Source organism: Cibotium barometz, chromosome 58, assembly GCF_041138505.1.
Source record: "Cibotium barometz isolate CiBa-2024 chromosome 58, ASM4113850v1, whole genome shotgun sequence".
NCBI classification, from domain to species: Eukaryota; Viridiplantae; Streptophyta; class Polypodiopsida; order Cyatheales; family Cibotiaceae; genus Cibotium; species Cibotium barometz.
Window position 1 is genome coordinate 14,575,174 of NC_141103.1, and position 12,097 is coordinate 14,587,270.

General features: G+C 36.7%; 1 pseudogene; it reads right to left on the minus strand.

Annotated features, from left to right (window-relative positions):
• Positions 1-3,571: 3,571 nt before the first annotated feature.
• LOC147605936 (small ribosomal subunit protein eS28-like) lies at positions 3,572-3,841 on the minus strand (annotated as a pseudogene).
• Between the last annotated feature and the right edge of the window lie 8,256 nt (positions 3,842-12,097).

The window sequence follows — 12,097 nt, forward strand, 5'->3', positions numbered from 1 at the left end:
TTAGTAAAGATATCCTACTAAAACAAATAAGTTAAATTGATGTTTGAATGATTGTAGGAAGAGGAAGATGCCTACTCCAAATTTCTAGTTTTCCAATGCATCTTCGAGACTGCTAGTCACTCCTCGAATTTTGAGTTCCGCGACACCATGGTGCAGATATTAGAGAAGATATCCCTCCCTCATTTCTCTTGTATTCAGAGAGGATGGGGTAGAGATTTCTGGAGTCGTGGGCCGAGATACTTCATCATCCGAGCAGATCAGATTGGGAACCTCACCACCGACCTTAAGCGGATTCGTTGGATTGAGAAGCTGAAGATGATCCGCTTATTTTGGTTCGTCGGTACCCCCAGGGCCGACACCTCGGTGACTATAGATGGGGTTCGCATACCTCAGGATCGTTGGGTGTATGACAAAGTGATGCAGGTCTTACCTGCTGATAGAGTAGCAGTGTTGGGACCTACCCCAATCCAGAGTTTACCACCCTTACCATCAGTTTTTAGAGTCTTAGAAACTACAGCGGAACCCCCATATTTCACCTATATGGACCGCTCTACCCTTATGTCATAGTCAAGCCTAGGAATTTCCCTTCATAGCAAATAAGACTGATTATAGTCTCAGAACTTTGTAATAAAACTTGTCCTTGTAAATATTTGGAAATAAAATAACTTCAATGGTTTTACTCTCCAAAAATTAAGCGTTGTGCAAATATGAATCTTGTAATCTTAAAAATTGTTTTTACGATGATGGCCAGGACGACCACCCTCCACCTCCCAATGCGCTTTACACTGATACCCAGGAGAAGAAGCTCCTGCTCAAGCAAATGCAACCTCCCTCCTTTAAAGGAGAAGGTTCAAAGGTTGAGAAGGATGCTGAAGTCTGGATTGAGGCGATGGACGATTATTTCTCTGCTGCTGCCGGTACTGGAGTAGCAAATCAGTCTATGGTTGCACGGTTTCGCCTCATTGGAGATGCTAAACTCTGGTGGAAACAGTGGTGCCGTGACAAGGAAGTCACCGAGCATTCTCAAACGTGGGAAGACATCAAGCAGGCAGTGAAGGAAAGATATCTTCCTCCATCCCATGAATCCATAAAGATGAATGAGTTTTTTAGTCTTAGACAGTGCGGCTTAACTCTTGAGGACTACTATTCCAAATTCATTACCCTTCGGAAGTATGCCCCAGCTATGACTACTTCCCAGCAAGTGGCTCGTTTCTGCCAAGGGCTAAATGAACCCCTAGATTTCCGCCTTGAAGCAATGAGGCCAAGCACATTACAGGATGCTCTCATACGAGCTAAGCCCCTTGTGAAAGAAATGAAGGCTAACAAACCAAAGAATCAAAAGAGATCTTACCCTGAGGCAAACCTTAGAGATCAACCCTACAAGAAACCTCAACAGAATTTTCCCTACTACAATAGAGGGTGACAAGGCAACTCTTTTGCCCCCCGCTCGTATGCTGCTTCTTCCAGAGAAGGCCCTCTGTGTTTTGAGTGCAATGAGCCGGGACACTTTAGAGCCAACTGTCCCAAGATGGCAACATCATTCCCCCAAGGTAACAGAGGAAATCAAGGCCGTGGAACCCCTACCCACCAAGGTGCAAGAGGCAGTGGCCGTGGCAGAGGCCGCGGAGGAACAGTTGCTAGAACTGCCTGTGTTATAAGTGAAGAACCGACCTTGGAAACGGCTGAAGAAGAGCGCGCCACCGTCCATGCGGCGGTAGAACACCAAGGTCCGAATAAACAATTTGGTGTAATCCAAGCCCCCGCCACTCATCACGGTAAGCCATTTCAGCTTTTGATTGATTGTGGCAGTACCCATTCATTCCTTTCTCCTAGGTGCTTGCAAAAATTAAACTTGAGTCAAAAAATAGCTAGAAAAATGATTGTAGAGTTAGCCAGTGGGAAAGAAGTAGTATCTCGCCACTCTATAGGAAACCTTGATTTTGAGCTGGGTAATGAGCAAACTCATGGTCACTTTAGAGTCTTGCCACTAGGAATTTATGATGGAATCCTTGGGATGGATTGGTTAATTGCAAACAAAGCTAGCATTCATTGTAACCAGGGGAGTATCACTTTTGAAAATGAGCATGGCCAAGTAATATCTGTTCAGGGAATCACAGGAAAACCTAAGTCTAGGGTAGTCAAGGCAAAACATCTTCTCAAGGGAACACGTAAGGGTCAACAAGTTTTCTTAGTCAAACTCAACAAAGTCATTGAACCTAGTATGGAGACAGAACCCTCTTGGCTCCAAGAATTCTCTGACATCTTCCCTGACGAGCTTACAGGGTTACCGCCTCCTCGAGAAGTCGACCATGAAATCGAGGTGATCCCTGGAGCTCAACCCGTCTCAAAAACTCCCTATAAAATGTCCCTTCCTGAAGCCATTGAACTTAAGGAGCAACTTTCCCAACTCATTGAACAAGGATTTGTACGCCCCAGTAGCTCTCCGTGGGGAGCACCTGTTCTTTTCCAAAAAAAGAAGGACGGGACTCTCCGCCTCTGCATAGATTATCGAGGGCTAAATCAAGTCACTGTCAAGAATAAGTATCCTATCCCTCGCATCGATGAACTTCTTGATAGGCTTCATGGGGCCAAAGTCTTCTCAAAAATAGATTTGAGGTCTGGTTACTATCAGATCAAAGTCAAGGAAGCAGATATACCCAAAACAGCCTTCAATACCCGTTATGGCCACTATGAGTTTACAGTAATGTCATTCGGGTTAACCAATGCTCCTGCAACCTTCAACCGCCTAATGCAAGATATATTCCGCTCATACTTGGATGAGTTTGTGCTTGTTTTCTTTGATGACATCCTAATCTACTCCAAATCAATGGAAGAGCATGAGGAGCATGTGCATAGAGTTCTGCAATTGCTACGCAGACACAAACTCTATGCCAAGAAGAGCAAATGTACCTTCTTTACTCATCAAATTGAGTATCTTGGATTCATCGTCTCCAAGGATGGCATCTCAGTAGACCCCGCCAAGGTCAAGGATATTCTAGAATGGCCACCCCCTAAATCAGCTCGTGAAGTTTGTGGATTCTTGGGAATCACGGGTTGGTATAGGATTTTTATCAAAGATTATGCCTTGGAAGCTGCACCCTTGACAGATCTTCTTAAGAAGGATTGCAAAATAGTGTGGCTGCCAATCCATCAAAACAGCTTTGATCAGCTGAAAGTCATTATTACTTCTGCACCAGTCTTAAAGCTTCCTGATTGCTCCAAGGAATTTGAAGTGGTTACCGATGCTAGTAGTCTAGCACTTGGTGGTGTCTTAGGCCAAGAAGGAAGACCAGTCGCTTATACTTCCCGCAAGCTGAAGCAATATGAAGCAAACTATGCCACCCATGATTTGGAACTCTTAGCAGTTGTTCATTGCCTCAAATTATGGAGACATTATCTCTTGGGAGGCAAATTCCAGCTTGTAACTGACCACAAAAGTCTAAAGTGGATCTTCACCCAACCTAACCTCAATATCCATCCATAGCATAACATGGCAATTCACATGTGCCAATTAACTCACTCCCAAAAACAAATTATAAATACCACAAAAACTATGCAAATTTTCCACAAGTCATTGAAGCCTCCTAGCCTCCCTCTTTGACTTGAGAAAAGTGAGAATATCACCTTCTTAGGCTGAAAACAATTAGAAAAAACCATGTTATTGTCCCATGCAAGAAAACTAAAACAAAGCCAATGCATACCTTCTCAGACCTTTCACATTTCTCATAATGAGACGATTTTGATCATCTAGAAAGTTGACCCTAACTTGGGTCACTTGCCCTCTTGATCCAGTTCATTTGATGACCTTCACCACTATTGCAAGCTCCATAGGCATATCCATTTTTTGAAGCTCTTGATTTTGATTCTCAACATAGGCATAATCCACCACCAGCAAACTGCTGCAAGAGCAAGCAAGAAAGAAGAGGGCATAGCCAATATAATTTATATCTACGTAATGAGATGATGATGCTTATGGTGGATGATCGCCATGGCTTTACCAAAAAAAAAAGGCCAAAGGAGGCTAGGCTAGTGCAGCCTCCCCTAGCCATATTGTTTTTAAGCCTTATTTGCACATCGTATGCCAACCATTTATTTTTTTACACATTGTAGGCCAACCATTTATTTTTTTTGCACCTATAAAATTTTCATTCTTATGTGTATACCCGAGGTCTTACCTATCAGATGCGCTCAAAATCCTAGCATACTAGCCATAGTTTGCATGCCCTCCTTGCTAGCATGGTAGATACCAGCATGTGTGTGATAATAAATGGTCGCGTCCAGCTAGCCACAGTGTGTGGACATTAGATAGGGTTATTTGGTGTGTGAACATAGCACATTAGTGTGTGGTGTGTAGTTCTCTTTCATTATGCATTGTGTGAGAGTGGATATGGCTTCCCTCTTTGGTGTGTAGTTCTGTTTCATTATGCATTAGTGTGTGGTGTGTAGTTCTCTTTCATTATGCATTGTGTGAGAGTGGATATGGCTTCCCTCTTTGGTGTGTAGTTCTCTTTCATTATGCATTAGTGTGTGGTGTGTAGTTCTCTTTCATTATGCATTGTGTGAGAGTGGATATGGCTTCCCTCTTTAGTTAGGGTTACACTAATGGATTAGGGTTTGCTCTCTTGTGTGTGTGCTCTCTCTTTATTAGTGTCAAGAATAAGAGAGCAATGGAGGTATGCCCATCTTGTTATTTGTTATGTTGTGTGTTGTTTTGTTATGGTTTAATATTGTCTGAGTTATTTTCTTTTCTTTTCTATTTTGACCATCTTATTATTATAAATGTGATTTAGTTATGTGTAAAATATAATATAATAGTTGAGTTTAAAGATACTATTTCTGTGTTATTTAGATTGTTTATTAGTGATTTTCTGAGTGAAACAAGTGTGTGAAATATAATTGTTGATTAATAGTTATGATTTAGTTTTAGGATATATTGAAGTCTATATGTTATGTTCAATAATGTTATTTTTATGTTATTTGGGTGAAACAAGTGTGTTATTTGGGTGAAACAAGTGTGTTATTTTGATTACAAGTTATGATTTAGTTCTATATTATATTGAAGTTATATCTGGTTAAAGTTGTGTTCAATAATGTTATTTTTGGTTAAATTTTTGAGTTGTACAAATGTATAAAAGCTACTTTTTTGTTAATAGTTGTATTTTGTCCAGAGCTAATTTTTGGCTAATAGCTGTGTTTTGTCCAAATGCTAATTTCAGGATGTAGGTCGAAACAAGAAGAGAGACATTCACTATTGGAGGCCAACAAGTATACACCACTAGACAAGAGAACAGCAACCAGAGATAATACAACAAGATAGAAATGCAAGGAAAAAATTGTTGCTCGACCCTCAATGAAAACCAAACAAGCACGTGAGCGTGTGAGGTTGCTCAAACCACTTCATGAGGTGACCTGAGGGAGTGGGCAATATAATTGGCGGGTCTATGCACAATGTGCAAACATGAAGAATATGTTTTCCAACCAGTTGAAGAGGTTGATGATGCAATTGCAAAGGTCTTAAGCAAAGGTATGGTGAAGTATGCATGGAAAACCCCAAATTCAAAACCATTGGTGATGATGTTGCAAGAGTACGCTTGAAGGAGGTAAGCAATGCCTTCACAACAGCTACAAATGCTCAAGGCATATGTGACAAGGTAGGGATTAGCTCTGAATCCTATGCTATGATTTATAAGCAATTGGATACAGGGTTTAAGGCTGTTCTTAATAAGAGACGGGTAGTTCCCATTCCATGTAAAGTAGGCACGAAAAGATCTTAATGCAAAAGTCTTAGACACAATTGGTGAGCCAATGCATTTGGAACATACACAGATGCTTAAGTCTAGATCAAATGAAGTTCCCTTCAAATTGCATGTAGACAATAACTTTGTATTAAATGTATGCAAGCTACAAATAGCAATGATAAAGTTCTACAACAAAGAGTGCAGAGGTAAGCTTGAATTTGTTTTGAAGCTTGATGAGAGTGAAGTCGTTAAGGGCCAAAAGCTTGAACATGTTAGCTTGACACTAATGAATAGGGCGTTAGATCCCAACATCAATTTAAAGCATCCAAAATATTTTAGTGTGCAATCGAAGAATGAAATATGGTGGCTTATTGCATTTGAGGTACCAAAGGAGGACCATGAAGTACTTAAGATTTTTTTTAAAACTTAACAGAGATACCAAATATTGTACGATGGTAAAAAAAATGGTGAAGTTTTGCATGTCAATGGATTTGGTGAATACAAGGTAGAATGGCATCTTGTTGGCCATTTGAAAACATTGAAATGTATGTTTGGTGTTTCAAATTCAGCATCAGCTGTGTTCCCTTGTTATATTGCATACAATCCAGAAAGAAATGCAAGGATGGGAAGAAACAATGGATTACAAGGACACGACAACATGGTGCTCCAACACGTGACCAGTGTGTTCAAAGGAATGGAATGTTGGTTCCATTAGATCCTAAGTGGATCCTATTTTAGAAATACCCTTAACAAGGGTCCACTTTTGCATAGTAAGGAGAATAGAGATAAGATATGAGGAAAAATTAATAAAGTCCAAATCCAATGATACAAAAGCTATTTGCAGGGAAATATATGCAGTGAGGAAAGCAAGATATGAAAATAGCATGGCCAAAGAACATCATGCAGAATGGTTGACAACCCAAGAGAGAGTCAGTAGCAAATGGAAATATCGATAGAATTGTAATTATGAAATAACATTTTATGTTTATGAGAGTATTGGAGCAATCCAATGTTTTAAAGAAATAGGTGTTTGCTAAAGTCAACTTAGATAACTTTTTCAAAATAAGTGTTTACTAAAGTCAACATGGATAACTTTTTGATAGTGTTGATATTTTTTAAAAGTAAGTATCAATAACTTATAGTAAGTTCAATTACTTCTTTCATTTCTTTCCATTCCTCCATTTCTCTCCATTCCTTCTAGCTTCCTTCTAGCTTGTGAGTATGGTGCATACTAAGCAAAGAGCAAACAAGATGCCTTCCAAGACACCGGTTCATTCATCCGAATCTAGTGAACATACTGACACCGACAATGATGAAGGTCAAGCTTCTCCCGCTGCTCCAGATAGGAAAGATGCTCCTGCTGCTCCAACTAGAAATGCTCATCCATCTACACATAAGAAGAGAAGATGGAGACTAGGCACCGCCACTCTTCGTGAAATCAGGAGGTTCCAGAAGAGTCCTAAGTTTATTATACCCAAGGCACCTTTCTCGAGTTTGGTACAAGAAATACTGCAAGATTTACAAAGGGGAAATCACTACAAGTACTTTTCAAAAGATCAAGCATGTAATGTGGAGCGATGGTCAGCCCAAGCGTTGCTTGCTCTTCAAGGCGGCTGAAAGTTACTTGGTGGATCTCATGCATGATGGTCAGCTATGAGCCATCTATGCCCGGCGCATCACACTCAAGCGCTCGGATCTCACTCTTGTTCATAGGATTTGTAAAAATAGTGAGGTATTCAACCTTAACCATCACATGGTTTGAAGAGCTGTGTAAATGCTCGTGTATCGTTTTATGTTTTCATGTTTTTCTTCAGTTCTACTCAACTAGTTGTGCTTTATGCAATGTATCGGATTTGGATATTTTAAGTTTCCTTGTTTCCAATGTTGTGTACCAGGCTTGCCTATTGATTTAAATATTTTAAGTTTTCTTCATTTCTAATGTCAGTGTATATTCTTATATTTTTGTGGAAAAAATTTTGCAAGTGCATGTGCATGTGCATGTGTAGGTGCTTTTTTATTTGTGTATGTGTAAGTGTATATTCTTAAATTTTTCAAGAAAACTGCAAACCAATAAAATTAATGTTAGCACATCAATCATGCAATGCATGGGAGAGGACGATTTTGTTTTTAGAACTATAAGGAACCCCAGAATTAGTTGGATCCTGTAAATTGCGAGATGAGGAAATCTGGCATTTTTTAAGTGGGGTAGGATGTAAGATTCCTCCCTCCAACTTTTGAGGTGTGCAGGTACAAGAACCTCCCCTTTTGATCTTATAATTATTCCCCTCTCTAAAATAAAAGAAAGATCTTGTTTTGGCTTGGAGAGAGAAAATGTCTAGAGGGAGGTAATTCAAAATTGAGATATTTTTGGATATTAAAATCCTCCTAGCGTCTAAAATGGTTTCCCTTGAAGCAGAAATTCAAAAAGAACTTTCTAATGTGGAATTGGAATTAACTGAAAATAGGTATAAAGGACCTTAGCCTAAGGGTCCAGATTTTTAAATTTTTAGATTATGGTCCAATTAAGGTTTCTATGGACCAATAAGATTAATCCAAATGTAGGGAGGAGATAAATTGAAGAATAAAAGAAACCCCCCCCCCCCAAAAATGAGTAAATGCTCACATAAGATGAAGAGTGGACTAAGGACCAAAGAAAACAACTAAAAAACTGAATTTTGACACCTCAGTGTGGGGATCTCTCCTCATGAAGTAGGTGCATTTTTCTCATCATTACCCCCAATTATTAATCAATAAAATGAGATATTTTCATCCCTCCTCTCTCCTGTTTCAAAACTAGATCCAAAAAGTAAGCTGAACTGACCCAAAAATGGTCAAAAATTGACTAAACTGATCTGGAAAATTCTAGAATCGGTTTGCTTGGTTAGAGGCTCACTTTTTCCTATAAATAGAAGCCTCACTCTTTGTAAAAGCTTAATAGTGTTTATCCACTGTTACTCTACTCCTGCCCTGAGCCATCTATATTAAATTTTTTAATAATTCAATTGTTTTTGGCCTAATCCTCTCCAAAGTGAATTGGTGGCCACTCTTGCTTCAACAAGAGTAGAACCCTCAATTCCTCAAGCCAAACGAGAGCTTACAAGCTCCCTGTAAGCTAATTTTCTTACTTGTTTAATGAAAAATCTATGGCTTTCTTAATTTCTATGTTTTGCAAATGTTGAATTAAATTCAAATGCTATGCCTTTGATAAAAAGGCCACCCTCTTCTCCTCTTTACATTCCAACCTTTCTCAATCCTAGAAAGATTAACAAAGGGATTAATTAAACTCTTCTTATTGTTTACTCTCTTGAATTTAGAAAATTGTGTAGATTAGAGTTCTATAAATCTAATTTGGGTTAATTTAAGTTAACTAAAGAATGATAAAAATTAGAAAATTGTGTAGATTAGAGTTCTATAAATCTAATTTGGGTTAATTTAAGTTAAATAAAGAATGATAAAAATTAGAAATGGTCAGCCATACAAAGGAGGTTATGGCAAAGTTTTCCAAAATTTTGTGGAAAAGAAAGTTTGTTTTTATGTTATTCCAAAAGAGTAATTCCCACCATTTTTGCATCTAAAAGAAATATTCAAATTACTCCATGTACATATTCACCTATGCATATGCATCGATATCACTGATTTTAATTATTAAATTTGATTTCTATGCATAGAAAGATGCATAATGGAATTTTTTTATTATAAAAGTGTTATTCTTATTAAATTTAATTTCTATGCATAGAAATATGCATAATGGATTTTTTTAATTATAAAAGTGTTATTCTTATTAAATTTGATTTCTATGCATAGAAAGATGCATAATTGAACTTTTTATTATAAAAGTGTTATTCTTATTAAATTTGATTTCTATGTATAGAAAGATGCATAAAGGAAAAAAAATTTATTACAAAAGTGTTATTCTTATTAAATTTGATTTCTATGCCTAGAAAGATGCATAAAGGAATTTTTTTAATCACAAAAGTGTTATTCTTATTAAATTTGATTTCTATGCATAGAAAGATGCATAATGGAATTTTTTTAATTATAAAAGTCTTATTTTTATTAAATTTGATTTCTATGCATAATGGAATAGAAAGATGCATAATGAAAATTTTTTTATTATAAAAGTGTTATTCTTATTAAATTTGATTTCTATGCATAGAAAGATGCATAATGGAATTTTTTTATTAGAAAAGTGTTATTCTTATTAAATTTGATTTCTATGCATAGAAAGATGCAAAAAGGAAATTTTCTTATTACAAAAGTGTTATTCCTATAAAATTTGATTTTTAAGCATAGAAAGATGCATAAAGGAATTTGTTTTATTATAAAAACGTTATTCTTATAAAAATTGATTTTTATGCATAAATAGATGCAAAAAGAAATTTTTTTTATTTTAAAAGTGTTATTCCTATTAAATTTTATTTTATGCATAAATAGATGCATAAAAGGATATGAAAATATGATAGAAGTTCTACTTTTAAGCTTAAATTCAAACTATGAATTTAAATAATAATTTTAACCATAATTATGATTATCCCACTAGATTAAGCTAAATTCAACATTCCTCTTTTTCCAATTTACCAGGATAAACCTTTTCTCGTTTAGAATGAATTAAAGTAGTTTTTTAACTACTCATAAACAATCTAAATAATTAACCATTATTTTAATAGCACAAAATCATGAAAATATCATTTTCTTAATCTCTAGCTCATCAAGCCTAGAGTTTGGTTTTGGAATAAGAGATTATCATTTAGAAACATTCTTTTGTTAAAGAATTAGCCATAGAGATGTCTATTCTTTTTGAGAGAGACATTTGCTTAAAGAAAGCAATACAAATAAGCATAAAGATTAACTTTTTCTTGATTAAACATTAAGACTCTTACGGAAAGCTTGATTTGAATTAAAACAATCATTTTGAAAGCTTCTCAAGCTTGAGAGGGGTTGAGAAAAAGAAAGTCATTTAGGAAATTGAAAAAAAACCATAAAATCCATTCTTACCTCTCGTATTGGCTTGATTCTTTCTCTAGTAGAAGCCCCCCACCAATCAATTGGTTATCAAGAGGAGAAGAGAACGAGTCATAAAGATAGAGAGAAGCTCCAAGCTCCCCAAAAGTAGAGGAAAATTAAGGGATAATAGAAAATATGATTATTTTAATGTAATACTGGCATGGTATAGCTCAAAGATGAGAATACAAAGGAATGAGGGAGGCCTCTAACCAACAAGTCCAACTGGGTTCTAGAGCTTTCCAGCTTCAGTTTTACTCAATTTGAACGAGATTTGGACCAGTTTGGCTCCCTTTTTTATCCAGTTTGGTGTCCACAAGAGAGAGGAGAGAGAAAATATCCCATTTTTGGATTAAAAAACTCAAGTAATCATGAGAAAGCACCTCCTTGAGGTGGCATTCTCTCCTTACTAAGGTGTCAAAATGCATCATTTCTCCTAAATATCTCATTTTTTAACTAATATCTCTTAATTTTTAACTAATAAGCCTTGTACTCAGTCAACTCTTCATCTTATGTGAGCATTTTCTCATTTTTGGGTTTTTTCTTTTATTCTTTGGATTTATCTCATCCTAACACTTGGATTAATCCTATTGGCCTATGGTAACCTTAATTGGACCATAATCCATAAATTTTTTTAAATCTAAACCCTTAGGCTAAGGTCCCTTATATAATTTTTAATTGATTCCTAATGCACATTGGAGAATTTATTTTGAGCTTCTATTTCAGGGAAATATATTTTAGATATTAGGAGAATTTTTATATCAAAAAATATATCAATATTGAGTTACCTCTCTCTAGAGTTTTTCTTCTCTCTAGGAAAAAACAAGGAAAAATAATATTTCTTACATTCTGAAATAGGGAATGAGTACAGGGGATTTAGGTAAAAGATTATTCATTATTCAAGCTGAGGAGGAATCTTACACACTCGAGGTGGAAGCAAAAGAACCGTGCAGTAGAAGGCAATGGGAGAATACTTGAAGCTCCTACTCCTGCCAGCACACTTCTATTGCTCAACCCCATAGTAGCTCCATAAGCATGCTATTCTCATTGGTGCCCTTCTCTACCATTACCCTTTTCTTACTCCATTGACAACAATGGTAGTTTTCTCTCACTAGGGGGCTTTATTTTTAAAAAAACAAAGACCCCTACATAAGCCTTTGGGTGAGGGCTCCATAGGCATCAGATTGGGATGCATTTCAAGGATGGGCTTGTATAAACAAAGCCCCCTCTGGATGGGGCCCCTATAGGCATTAGATGGGTATGCCTTTCAAGGATGGATCTCTACGTACCCCAAAGACCCTATATATCAAATTTCATTGAGAATCTCAATAATGTTTTTTTTATTTTTTTATTTTAGA